Consider the following 11,479-nt stretch of genomic DNA (forward strand, 5'->3'; position numbering starts at 1 on the left):
CGGAGCAGAGAAGCGGTTTCCTACTATAGAGCGAGATGATTTTCTAATGTGCTTTTATTTTTGTTGTGATTTATATTGAGTACATGTTCGCTCATAATTTTCTAAGTCCATACATGTGGCCAGTGCTTTATTCTTTGGCGAATTTACCCGGAATAACTTAGGGTTAGGCTAATACATGTCAAAAACCTTTAGCTTCAGATGAACTTACATTCAACGCCGCAATGTGCATCTTGGCTGCATTTTTTCTGGACGTGACTTCTCACTGTCCCAAAGCCGATCGTCTGATTGGAGACACAGTTCTCCTGCGTCCAGCAGCTCACTCATGCAGAGCCGGCGGACAGAGACTGTGGTCAGAAGTCTCCTTTTTGCAACAGTAAAGAAAACTCAGATATGATAACCGGCATTATGTAAATGGAAAAAATAAAAAAAACAATTTATTTTTGTTTTTATTTTAATTTGAAAAACGAATGATGGATGGATTGTTGTTGCTGTAATGCCTTCGGGTGCAGGGCGGGGGCATACCCCAAATCAATAAGTCACTGGCTTCTGTTTCAGTGGTTGCAAGAAGGCAAAATAAAAATTTTCATGTCTATATATTTAGGAGTTATTGACAATAGAAGCTGGAAATCTGCAAATGTCTGTCAGATTTAAAAAGACTCTAATTCTGTCTTTTTTTTTCTTTATCACTCTTCTAGGAACTTCTACAACATATTTTTTAAAGACTTCGCACCCGTTTGGAACATGTTCTTCAGCGCGTACCCCTAGATCTGGACTTCTTAGACTTCATTTGCACTCAAGAACATGTCTTTCTAACATGTCCTTTTAGGTTAGGACGTATTTTTTAATTCCAATTTGACATTTAACCAATATTTTCTAAGCACCAGTACATATTGTATACTTTTTTTAATTCTTTATATTAGGGTAACGTAGACGTTGCACAACTCATGTTTACGGTCCGTGGCACTGGAAGAAGCAGCTTCATTTCTGGAAAAAGTGTTCACAACCAAAGGTTTGTTTGTTTTAAGAACCTGATATGTGAGGTTTTATTTTTTTTGTACAACAAGTAGTAATAGGACAACTGCACTGTCAAAGCATGTGCTACTTTAAGTTGGATTTTAGCACACATTTCATTATAAGAAATATTTATAAATTTAACACAAACCTTGTATGGGTTTAAGGTCTGGAGCTTTCAATGGTCAATTCATATGTAAAAATGATGGCCCGAACCACTTTTTAATTGTTTAGGTCTGTCGTGATTTTGGACTAGCATGTTATGTTTTTGTTCATATAACTTTTCCTGTGATATTATGGATCACATCAGAATCAGAAATACTTTATTGATCCCACACGTGGGAAATTTGTTTTTCACCATAGCAACTGACAGCAGAGGGAGAAAAAAAAGACTTAGAATAATATAAAAAAAGAACAAGAACAAAGAAAATGTAGCATAAATGCAAAAAAGGTAGTATAATTTAAAAAGCTATTTACAGAACAGTGCATGTTTAAGTGTTCATTTAAAACACAATTTTTGCAATTTCCTACAAAAGATTTATAATGGAATACTCCATTTACTGAATCACTGTTTTTGTAATGACCTAGGATTGAGCGGCTCTGGAGAGATCTGTGGGTTGCTGAGACCAGCACTTACTACAATGTTCTCCACCACCTTGAAGAAGAGGGATTCCTCAGCATTGCGAGTGTTCAACACCTCTTCTGCTGCCACTATGTATTTTTACCATGTATACAGGATGACCTGGACACTTTCTGCAGTGGTTGGGATAATCATCCTTTAAGAACAGAAAGTAACATGACTCCTAACCAGCTGTGGGCACTGGGTCATGCACGTCATCCCATTCCTGAACCAGAGAACATGGAGGTATATACAAATATATAGATAACTTTGTGATGTTGGTTTGTTTGCTCTTTACCATTTATTTATTTCTCTGGCTTGCATACCTCAGGGCATGGAGATTCCACATATTGAGTGGGAGGAGAGTGGACTTCCTCATCAGGACCATTCAGACGTCGTTGTACCAAACATCAACTGCCCACCGATAGATGCACAAATGGCAGCTTTAAGAAGTGCAGTTGACCCAAGAGCTGAATCAGACTCCTTTGGCTCTGATGTTTAGCAGCTGTTGAGTTTTGTGAACATTTTTTTCCACAATAAAGGGGGAAAAAAATCTGTTAAGAGGCCAGTGGGATCAGTTTCATCAGTGGTTTATTTGAGAGCAAAATCTCAATGTGTTTTTTTTTTAACAAAAACAGTAAAACACGTGACATTCAAGGCCACAACAAACTTCCTGGTCTAACAAAACCTTTTTTATGAACATAAAACAAACCCAAGAATTCACAGGAGCCCAAATCCTGTATGACAAGTCTGAATACAGGCAAGGAGATCGCATCTGAAAGATCTGTAGTCTCTGTAATGACCTGGAATTTTTAAGGTCTCGTAGCAGGTGGAGGCTGTGGGATAGCTGCTTCTGACGATCTCCACAGACAGGCTCTTCGGTAAAATCTCCCATCCAGTCCAAAATTTGGCTAAATTCATCAATTCACCTGCCATTCCTGTAAGCATTAATGAAGCAAAATCAGATTATGATTCAATTTATTTGTCAAAAATAATTTAACTTTACAATTCTTAAACTGTGTGTCAGTGTAGCTTTAAGGCTAATTTGGAAAAATATGTATTTAACAGATGTAATTACACTTACTGGACTAATAAGAGTAACATAATCATGTTAATGTTTTCATTCATGAATATTAAGGTTTTCTTTCTGGAATTGATATTTTTTTATAAATTCAATTCAATAGCAGCCAAATAAAACTTTTGTACCACTCCCATATATGAAAGAAACTTACCATTTTTAATGAACTCCTGAAGATACCCCTTAATGCGGCTTTTGGTTTCAGCAGACCAATCATCATCTTCATCTTCCTCCTCCTTTGGCCAACTGATGCGTTGAAGAAATATCTGTAATAGGATAAAACACGTTGGAACAATTTTAACTTCCATATATAGTACCCCCCCCCCCATCCGCAGGGGTTAAGGACCAGAGACACCTGTTAATACGCCAAATTTGAGAATGCCAATACCACATTTATTTTGTATAAAGCATGAAAATTCTCAACAAGGTGCATTTTTTAAGAAAATGGTAGAAGTACAAATCCTAACTGAGGTCACTGGCAAATATGTACCTCAGGACAAATGTCGCCTGTTCCTTCACTTGGAAAAATCAAGGCTGCAGTTTCAGGTCGCTTGGTAAGCACTGTCCACACTGGAGTCTCTTTAAGCCCTCCTCTCAGCTGTTTAATTTGCCTTGTGACACGTCCAATGTCCTACAAACAAACAGAAATGTTTAAAAAATGATACACACATTTAAAACCCAGACTTTCTTTCTGTTCTATCAAATGTCAATATGAAATGTGAACAAGTTTTAAAGTAAATACTGCAGCTGATCATCATTTTTATTTACTGACGGTGAAAATATAAGGAAATGGTAGTCGCTATCTGGCTATATACATGGTCTTTCACTTAAGCAGAAAAGCTAACACAAGGCGGGAAACTTAAAAAACATAAACAATTTTTTTGTCATTTATTATTTTAATTTGAAAAACAGATGAGCGGTTCATGTAACATTGCTTTGTTTGTATTTTAAGTTGAAAAACAAATGAACAAGTGATACACGTATTGTTTCTTTTACATACGCATTACCAGAGTTAGCGGTCTGATTCTGTCTGACTCACGACCAGGTGCAGCAGCAGTCACTAAGCGCGGGATTAATAACTGCACAATTCTTTTTCACCGTGATTCGCGGCAGGGAAAATGGCCAGAACACAAATATTGAAAAAATAAAATATCAACAAAAGATGCACGTTTTTGTGCTCTATTAGCCGACGTCAATAAGACGATAATAGAGAGATATAAATGATTAATGACTCACCGATGAACCGCCTGCCGAGTTTGCTGCCATCTTTTGGACTTCTGTAAAACGTACCGATCGCTGACGTCATGTCGTTCCCATGACTTGATTGGCTGGATATCGATGTGTTCTTCGATCGACTAGTTGTGCTAGTGGCACAAAAGAAGCAGCGTCTTCCCCGTCGAAATTTTTTACATTGAATTTTTGGGAGATCAAAATGTTAGGGTTAAAAAATATTTAGAATGAAAATTCAAGGGTTATAAAAATTCAGAATGAAAATTCAAAGGTAAAAAAAATTCAGAATAAAAATTCAAAGGTAAAAAAAATTCAGAATAAAAATTCAAGGGTTAAAAAAATTCAGAATCTGATGGCACAGAAAAACTTCCATATTCATCTGCTGCCAATGTGAGAAAAGTCCAAATGAAGAAGAGCAGATAGTCTACCTGCAGGCAGGGTTGGGTCGTAGGACTGCTCACTTAGATGAAAGCACGACACATGACGAGGTAATAAGATACAAATAGTCATGTTTGAGTGTTTATTTTGAATTTTTATAGTTAAACAGTGAATGTCTATTTGGTAACTCACGGAGACACCTGAGAAACACTAAAGCAAAGTTATTTCAAGTACTGTATATAAAAGCTGTTTTTTATTTTTTTTTCCTTATTTAAGTTAGTAATTGATATAATATTTGTTTACAGCTACATGAAGCCCTCAAGGTTTTGTTTCCAAAGCTGGCAACAGTTACAGGTGGTTTGTTTGGAGTATAAGTCTCAAGGTGGGAAATATTGATTTCCAGTGCCATTTCATCACTGTGCAAATTGACACACCTTAAAAGGTTTTAAAAATATTAGATACATTTGTAATTTTATAGGTATTACATCTTTATTCCTAAAAACAACATAGTTGGGTATCGTTTTTGTCCTTAAGATTGATTTAGGTTAGTTTGTTCTAGATAGCACTCATACTGCAATTAAATTTGCCTTCATTTTTTTCAGTATGTTTAAAATATTAATGTGACTATTCAAGTTTGCAACATAATGTTTCCTTTAATGTTTTATACAGGTGGATGGACGCTGACAATACTGTTGCCGCTACTCACCGGTAACTTTCTCTTTTTCCAGCCACTTCTGCTACGACAGATTTCGGAATTTGAAAACTGAGAATTCACTGTGTCCATCGACTACTTTTGAACGTTTTTTTTCAAACTGCAAGCCTCAATGACAACTTACAACTTCCACTAAGCCAGTGTTCCAGTCGTCATTCCCTGGGCCTTATCCTGTCAGCCCTGCTCATGTGTAAAATTTAAATCTGGTCACTGTCATTTTGGGAGGCCTTACGTAGGAATTCCAACTGCTGAACATTGGTGGGAACAGGGCATTCAAAGGAAGATTTTGAACGGCGTGGGAGCAGTGGATAACGGATGACGAACACAATTTTACTAAGAGTGGAGGCAGTGTCGGGCGAGTTACGCCACAGTTTGTGAATGGATTGTAGATGCTTAGGCTAACGTGTCTGCTTGCACTGCACTGTTCGACGAGCTTTCGCAAAAGGTAGCATCATTCATGAGGAGCTTGACAAAAATTTAGCCCAGTTGTTCATGTCAGATACAGAAGATGAGGACTTTAGGGATTTTTGGATGCTAATTGATTGAATTGATGACTGAATAAATAAAAAAATAAATCACAACCAACTCAGTTTAGCTCTTGCAGCCTTTTTAAAACACACACTAGCATGCATGTTTTACCGGTAGGTTTTAACGTGCCCGCACCTTAAAACCCGTTCCGCCTTTTGTACGTGTTAAATACAGAAAAAGCACCTTTAACTGACACTGCGCCCTATAATCCAGTGCGCCCTGTGGTAACCTTCAAACTACACATCAAAAAGGTTGTTATCTCAATTAAATTCCATTTATCTAATTTTAGACACATAAGAAACAATTTAACTCTGGAAGCTGCTAACCTGTTCTATAATGCAATGATTATTTCACAAATGAGTGACTGTATGACCAGTTGGACATTAGCATGCAGAACCTCTACAAACTATTTAAAAACTTTGGACAGAAAGCGTAAAAGCCACCATCATTGTGAAATTCTTCAGAAACACAATCTACTGAGCTGCGACAATGTGATTCAACATGCAGATTGCATTCTGGTCTATGAAATCCTTCACGGTCTGGCTCCTCCCCCACAACAGGAATTCATCAAAAAAAGACAAAACAGAACCACCAGAGGAAGTTCAAGAGGTGACTGCAGAATTCCTTCTAGAACAGCAGCTTTGGACAGACAGTTTTCTCCTTTTGGGTCTCTCAAACGTGGAACACAATCCCAGAAATCATTCAACACCTCCTACACTTCCATCTTTCTCAAAACAATTAAGATGGCTGCTGGACAACCAAACTTGCACTCACAACTAACGCTAGGAAAAATGCTATAAACCTGTTTCCTAAACAAAAGTCAATTGTGGCCTACATAAAAGGGGAAAAGGAGAGGGAGTACAGGCGGCTGGTGGACGACTTTGTCGTTTGGTGCATAGAGAACCAGCTGCAGCTGAACATCCAGAAGACTAAGGAGATGTTTCTGGATTTCAGGTGAAAAGCCCAAACACCTCAGCCCGTGCACATAGAGGGAAAAAGCGTGGAGATGGTCGAGACCTACAAGTACCTGGGGGTTATGTTGGACCACAAGCTGGACTGGACTACCAACATGGACCAGCTTTACAAGATGAGCCAGCCCAGGCTGAACTTTCTCTGAAAGCTGTACTCATGTGACATCTGTACAAAACTGCTGTACATGTTTTATCAATCAGTGGTGGAGAGTGTTCACCTCTATGCTGCTGCATGTGAAGAAGGACATCTGGTGGCTCAACAAGATGAGTGAGAGGGCGAGGTCTACAGTGGGACTGAAGCTGGCTCTTGTAGAGGAGGTGGTGGAGCAGAAAACTCTGACCAGGTTCAGGGCCATCATGAGGAATCGCTCACATCCCCTACATGACACTGCGCAAAAGCCCCCAGAATCAGGAGATATATTTGTCTGGATATCCTCAGAAATACCCCATATCTGGTGATATCTACGTGGATACTCTCCGGACATGACTGTTTCTAAGTTCATGTCCGGAGCATATCAACTCCGAGTATGGGATACTTTTATTCTGATAGAATCTGGAGATGAGATTCTCTTCAGATATGAGATGCGTCACTAGTGATATCCAAGGTCAGGATATTTCCAGATTCTATCCATGTCAAATCTGTTGATATCTGATGTCCGTATACCACTCATATCTGAAGTTAAGATTTGGAACATATGGCCATCAGGCATATCTGAAGAACCAACACCAGTGATATCTGAGTTCAGGATATTTCCAGATTCTATCCATGTCATATCTGTTGATATCTGATGTTTGTATACTAGTCATATCTGAAGTTAGGATTTGGAACATATGGCCAGCAGGCATATCTGAAGAACAAACACTAGTGATCTAAGTCAGGATACACTGCACAAAAGCCCCCAGAATCAGGAGATATATTTGTCTGGATATCCTCAGAAATACCCCATATCTGGTGATATCTACGTGGATACTCTCCGGACATGACTGTTTCTAAGTTCATGTCCGGAGCATATCAACTCCGAGTATGGGATACTTTTATTCTGATAGAATCTGGAGATGAGATTCTCTCCAGATATGAGATGCGTCACTAGTGATATCCAAGGTCAGGATATTTCCAGATTCTATCCATGTCAAATCTGTTGATATCTGATGTCCGTATATCAGTCATATCTGAAGTTAAGATTTGGAACATATGGCCATCAGGCATATCTGTAGAACAAACACTAGTGATGTAAGTCAGGATATTTCAAGATACCAGTCATCTCAAAAATATATAAGAAATAAAAGGTGACAGAAAACCGGTATTACTCAAAAATATTTTATTACAAAATAAATAAATAAGTCAAAAACCACAGACAAACATGCATCCTTTTTTTCTCTTCTGCCAGATAGCAGCTCTTGACTGGTGGTGGGTTTCTTTCAGTAAAGCCAGCTGAGTGTCTAATGCGTAATTTTGGCTCAATTCCACTCCTCCAGTTTTCATTCCAGGCTTTTTGGCATTTCAGCATCACCCTGGTTAGCCTAGTGGACCGCCACTTTGGCGAGGCTTGATAATAAGATGGTTTGTCATCGTCACTTTCCTCGTCGCTGACATAGTTTGCGTTGGCTCCTTTTATATATGGCAGATCAATTAGAGGAAACAACATACGCACACATACATACACAGTTCAATTGGACCATGCATGACCTGAGTAAATGAAACAAGGTCACAAATAGGACAACTCACCTGATCATGCTGACTGGTCCTCCTTTTGACCCCCTTCTTGCTTCCATCTCCATTCTCTCTCTTTGCACTTGAGACTGTCAATAGCTCGATAACCAGCTCCTAGTCGATGGAAATATGAAATGTACAGGAAATATGAAATGTACAGAAGATGAGCTCAACATATTGCATTGCAACATGTTTCCAAAGTGGAATATTGAAAATGTGCCATGCAGACTGTCACAGTGGCTTATCTTAATTATCCATTGTCAATGCTATATCGTTATTGTAACTTAGTGTTTGGTCTTAAGACATGGAAACACTAAATGAGCTGTCTATCACACTAATACAATTGCAATGTTATTCAAAAAATCTCTGAAAAGAAAGTAACACTGAATACTTGACATTGAGTCTCTCACATTATCTCTAACTTATGGCGAGTTGTGAAACTCCAATTTTATGTTGGTGCTTACTTCTAACTTGGTGGAAACTCCAATTTGGTTCCACATCTTTCACTGCTGCCTTCATCTCCTCATTGTGCGGTGTTCTGAAGCTAAAAAAAAAAGACAGTATTTTATAACTGACTGGAGTTCTTGTCAAGTTTCCTAAAACAGTAGTGAGAAAGAAACATACTTGTCATCTGCCCAGACCTTCCACCGGAGCTGCTCTCTGAGGTTCTTGTGTATGTGATGGACAATAATCTGAAAGAAAGAAGAAGTCTGTTAGGTTACAGTAACATTGCTGTTCTGGCCAATGTTCTAGAATACAGGCACCTGCCCAACACAAAACCCCCCAGCGGCCGAGTGGCAAACTCAAGAACGCATGTAGCTTATAACCCCAAAGGAAGATCCGTCAATGTTTTCCGACCACGGTCAGAAAGAGAAAAGTCGTCGTAGAAAAGGTTCAACAAAGGCTAAACATGAACAACTTTTTTTAAAGTGCTAAAAAAAGTGAACACGTGTTTGTCTGTTTGGCTGCTTTAGTGAATCGTGCTGCTGCTTTTATTTGTCCGTCTTCGTGTTGCGTGACCGGAACACCAACATGTTAACCGTGTCAGCTATCAGTGAGGATCTTAACGGGGTGACGATGTTTCCTGCCGCGCTGAATTCACGCTCCCATTATTTTACCGCGTTAAAGTTGCTGCTCGACGTTTGTCCGTTAGGTGAGGACATGTTTCTGGGTTACTTGAAGTTTTATACAAAAGCGAAGTTTTTCAGCACAAAATATTTTTACAAACTGTAGATACATACGGAAACTTCGAGGGGGGGGGGGGGGGGGGGGGGGGGTCGTATCCTGTGTCCTTGTAGCTTCTTGGTTTTTTCCACGTCGTCCAGCCTCTGTGATTATGTTTCAATCGCTTCAGATGAAGACTCTTTTCCTGAAAAAAGGGAAGGAAGGATGTGGTTTATTTTTGCTATTTAAAATAGCCCCCGGAATTGGTTAATATAACCCCGTAGCCTCCAAGCCCCGAATATAAACATGCCCATAATTTAGATCAAAAGTTTTACCTTAACTTATAGGCTCGGTCGGGTCACTGCCGCCAACTCCCGGATCCTCTGAGGTCTGGTCACTGTGAGGACGCGGTCGGCCTCGCTTACTAGAAGGTGTGCACGTCTTCATCTTTGGGGGGGTATTCCAGAAAGCAGGTTATGCTAGCTCCCACGATAAGTTTGAGGCTAAGGAAGTTGATAACCTCAGTTTTCGGTTCCAGAAATGGAGGTATGTTTCAGGGTAGGTCAAGTTGCCATGGCAACTCATGCTCTGAACCTAACCTGGTCCGGAGCAGGTTTAGTTGAAGCTTAGTTTGTTTACAGAGAGGTGAAGCAGCATGACGTGTCCATTTGAAGATGATTTAGTGGATGAAGAAGCTCAGATAATACTTTTTCCACCATGAGAGGGTAATAAGACCACATATGGATGTTAGAAAGATAAACTTCTTTACTTTGATCTAACTTAATTTTTTGTTTTATAGTTAAGATAAATCATTTTTTTGTTAGGTCACCATAAAAATAACACGTAGTTTTCAGTCAATTATTCCTTTCGTTCAAATTAAGTAAGTGTAACTTTGATGCTGCTGTTAAATCGGCACCGCAAGGGATTCTGGGATATCATTCCCTTTGCCTGTCTGGACGGATTTGGGTGTAGTGTGGTTTTTTTACAAAATGTGTTTAGTTGTATAGCTGTTTTACTGTGTTTCACCGTGTTTTGCCGAGCTATTTTGTCCTACTATGCTTACGTCTCTGCACCATGAGTGAGAGTAAAGGAGAAGATGATGAGTTTATATAGCACCCCTATCACCTACTACATTATGTCAGTGACGGAAAATTCTTTGATGAATTTCAGCCCCTTATGCATTTTCTTCCGTTCTTTTTATTGTTATAAAAATGAGCATATCTGCCGGCTCAAACTTAGACATATGAAAGTTCAAGAAATATAAGTAATTAAGATGGAAAAAAGATTAATGGAGTAATGTGACATTTAGTTAGATAAATACGTAAATTTGAGTTGTATAAACAATTATTGAGTTTGAATAAATTTAACTAAATTATTTAAATTATTTTTCCGCCGTGTTACTTTTTTGATGGACTTATAATCTTTATCCGCCGTCATTAAAATTTCAGACTCCATCTCACTTCCGTCTCAACTGTCGCGTTTTCTTTTTTTTTCACCACGCGTTTCCATGGTGACTCCAGAAATCGGCGATCTATTGAGAATGTCTTTATGTACCGTGCGTTAACCCAGGGTTACCAAGTCGAGCGTAATTACGCCAACTCATATCCGGTCTTTTGGAACCGACATACCCAGAGTAAGCAAGTTCAGGCGGATTTCAGCCAGAGTTCAGGCTCAAAGTCAGGCTAGTTTAAACATGCTTCCTGGAATACCCCCCGGACCTGGGGCCTGTTTCAGAAAGGAGGTTCAACCAACTCTGAGGTTGAACTTGAACTCTGAGTTGGTCAATCGGGAGATTAACAACTCTGAGTTTTCTGTTTCAGAGAAGCTGATCCGAGTTAGGTCAATCAACTCTTAGTGGACTGATTCGGAGGTGAGCGTGCGCACCGCGACTATGAGAAGCCATTATCAATGGAGCGCAGATATCACGAGTCACCATGGCAACCGTGAAAAAAAGAGGTCTGCATATTTTTCGCCAGCTGAACTTGACGTGCTGCTGCAGAGTTACAGTGAATTTGAGCACATATTCCGGAAGAAAAGCAACACCGCTGCATCTGCAAAACAGAGACAGCGTGGGAAA

General features: G+C 39.3%; 2 long non-coding RNA genes across 2 annotated transcripts; one reads left to right on the plus strand and one right to left on the minus strand.

Moving 5' to 3' along the window:
• The first annotated feature begins 923 nt into the window (after nucleotides 1–923).
• Nucleotides 924–2,604, plus strand: LOC110016943. Its single transcript, XR_002292262.2, has 3 exons — nucleotides 924–1,009; nucleotides 1,600–1,876; nucleotides 1,962–2,604. It is a non-coding gene; the product is annotated as an uncharacterized LOC110016943 (long non-coding RNA).
• A 5,227-nt stretch (nucleotides 2,605–7,831) lies between these two features.
• Nucleotides 7,832–8,899, minus strand: LOC105356128. The gene is made up of 3 exons (XR_910371.2): nucleotides 8,863–8,899; nucleotides 8,703–8,782; nucleotides 7,832–8,352 (listed from the first exon to the last, which is right to left on the minus strand). It is a non-coding gene; the product is annotated as an uncharacterized LOC105356128 (long non-coding RNA).
• Nucleotides 8,900–11,479: the final 2,580 nt, after the last annotated feature.

This window comes from Oryzias latipes, chromosome 17, assembly GCF_002234675.1.
Source record: "Oryzias latipes chromosome 17, ASM223467v1".
Classification (NCBI taxonomy): Eukaryota; Metazoa; Chordata; class Actinopteri; order Beloniformes; family Adrianichthyidae; genus Oryzias; species Oryzias latipes.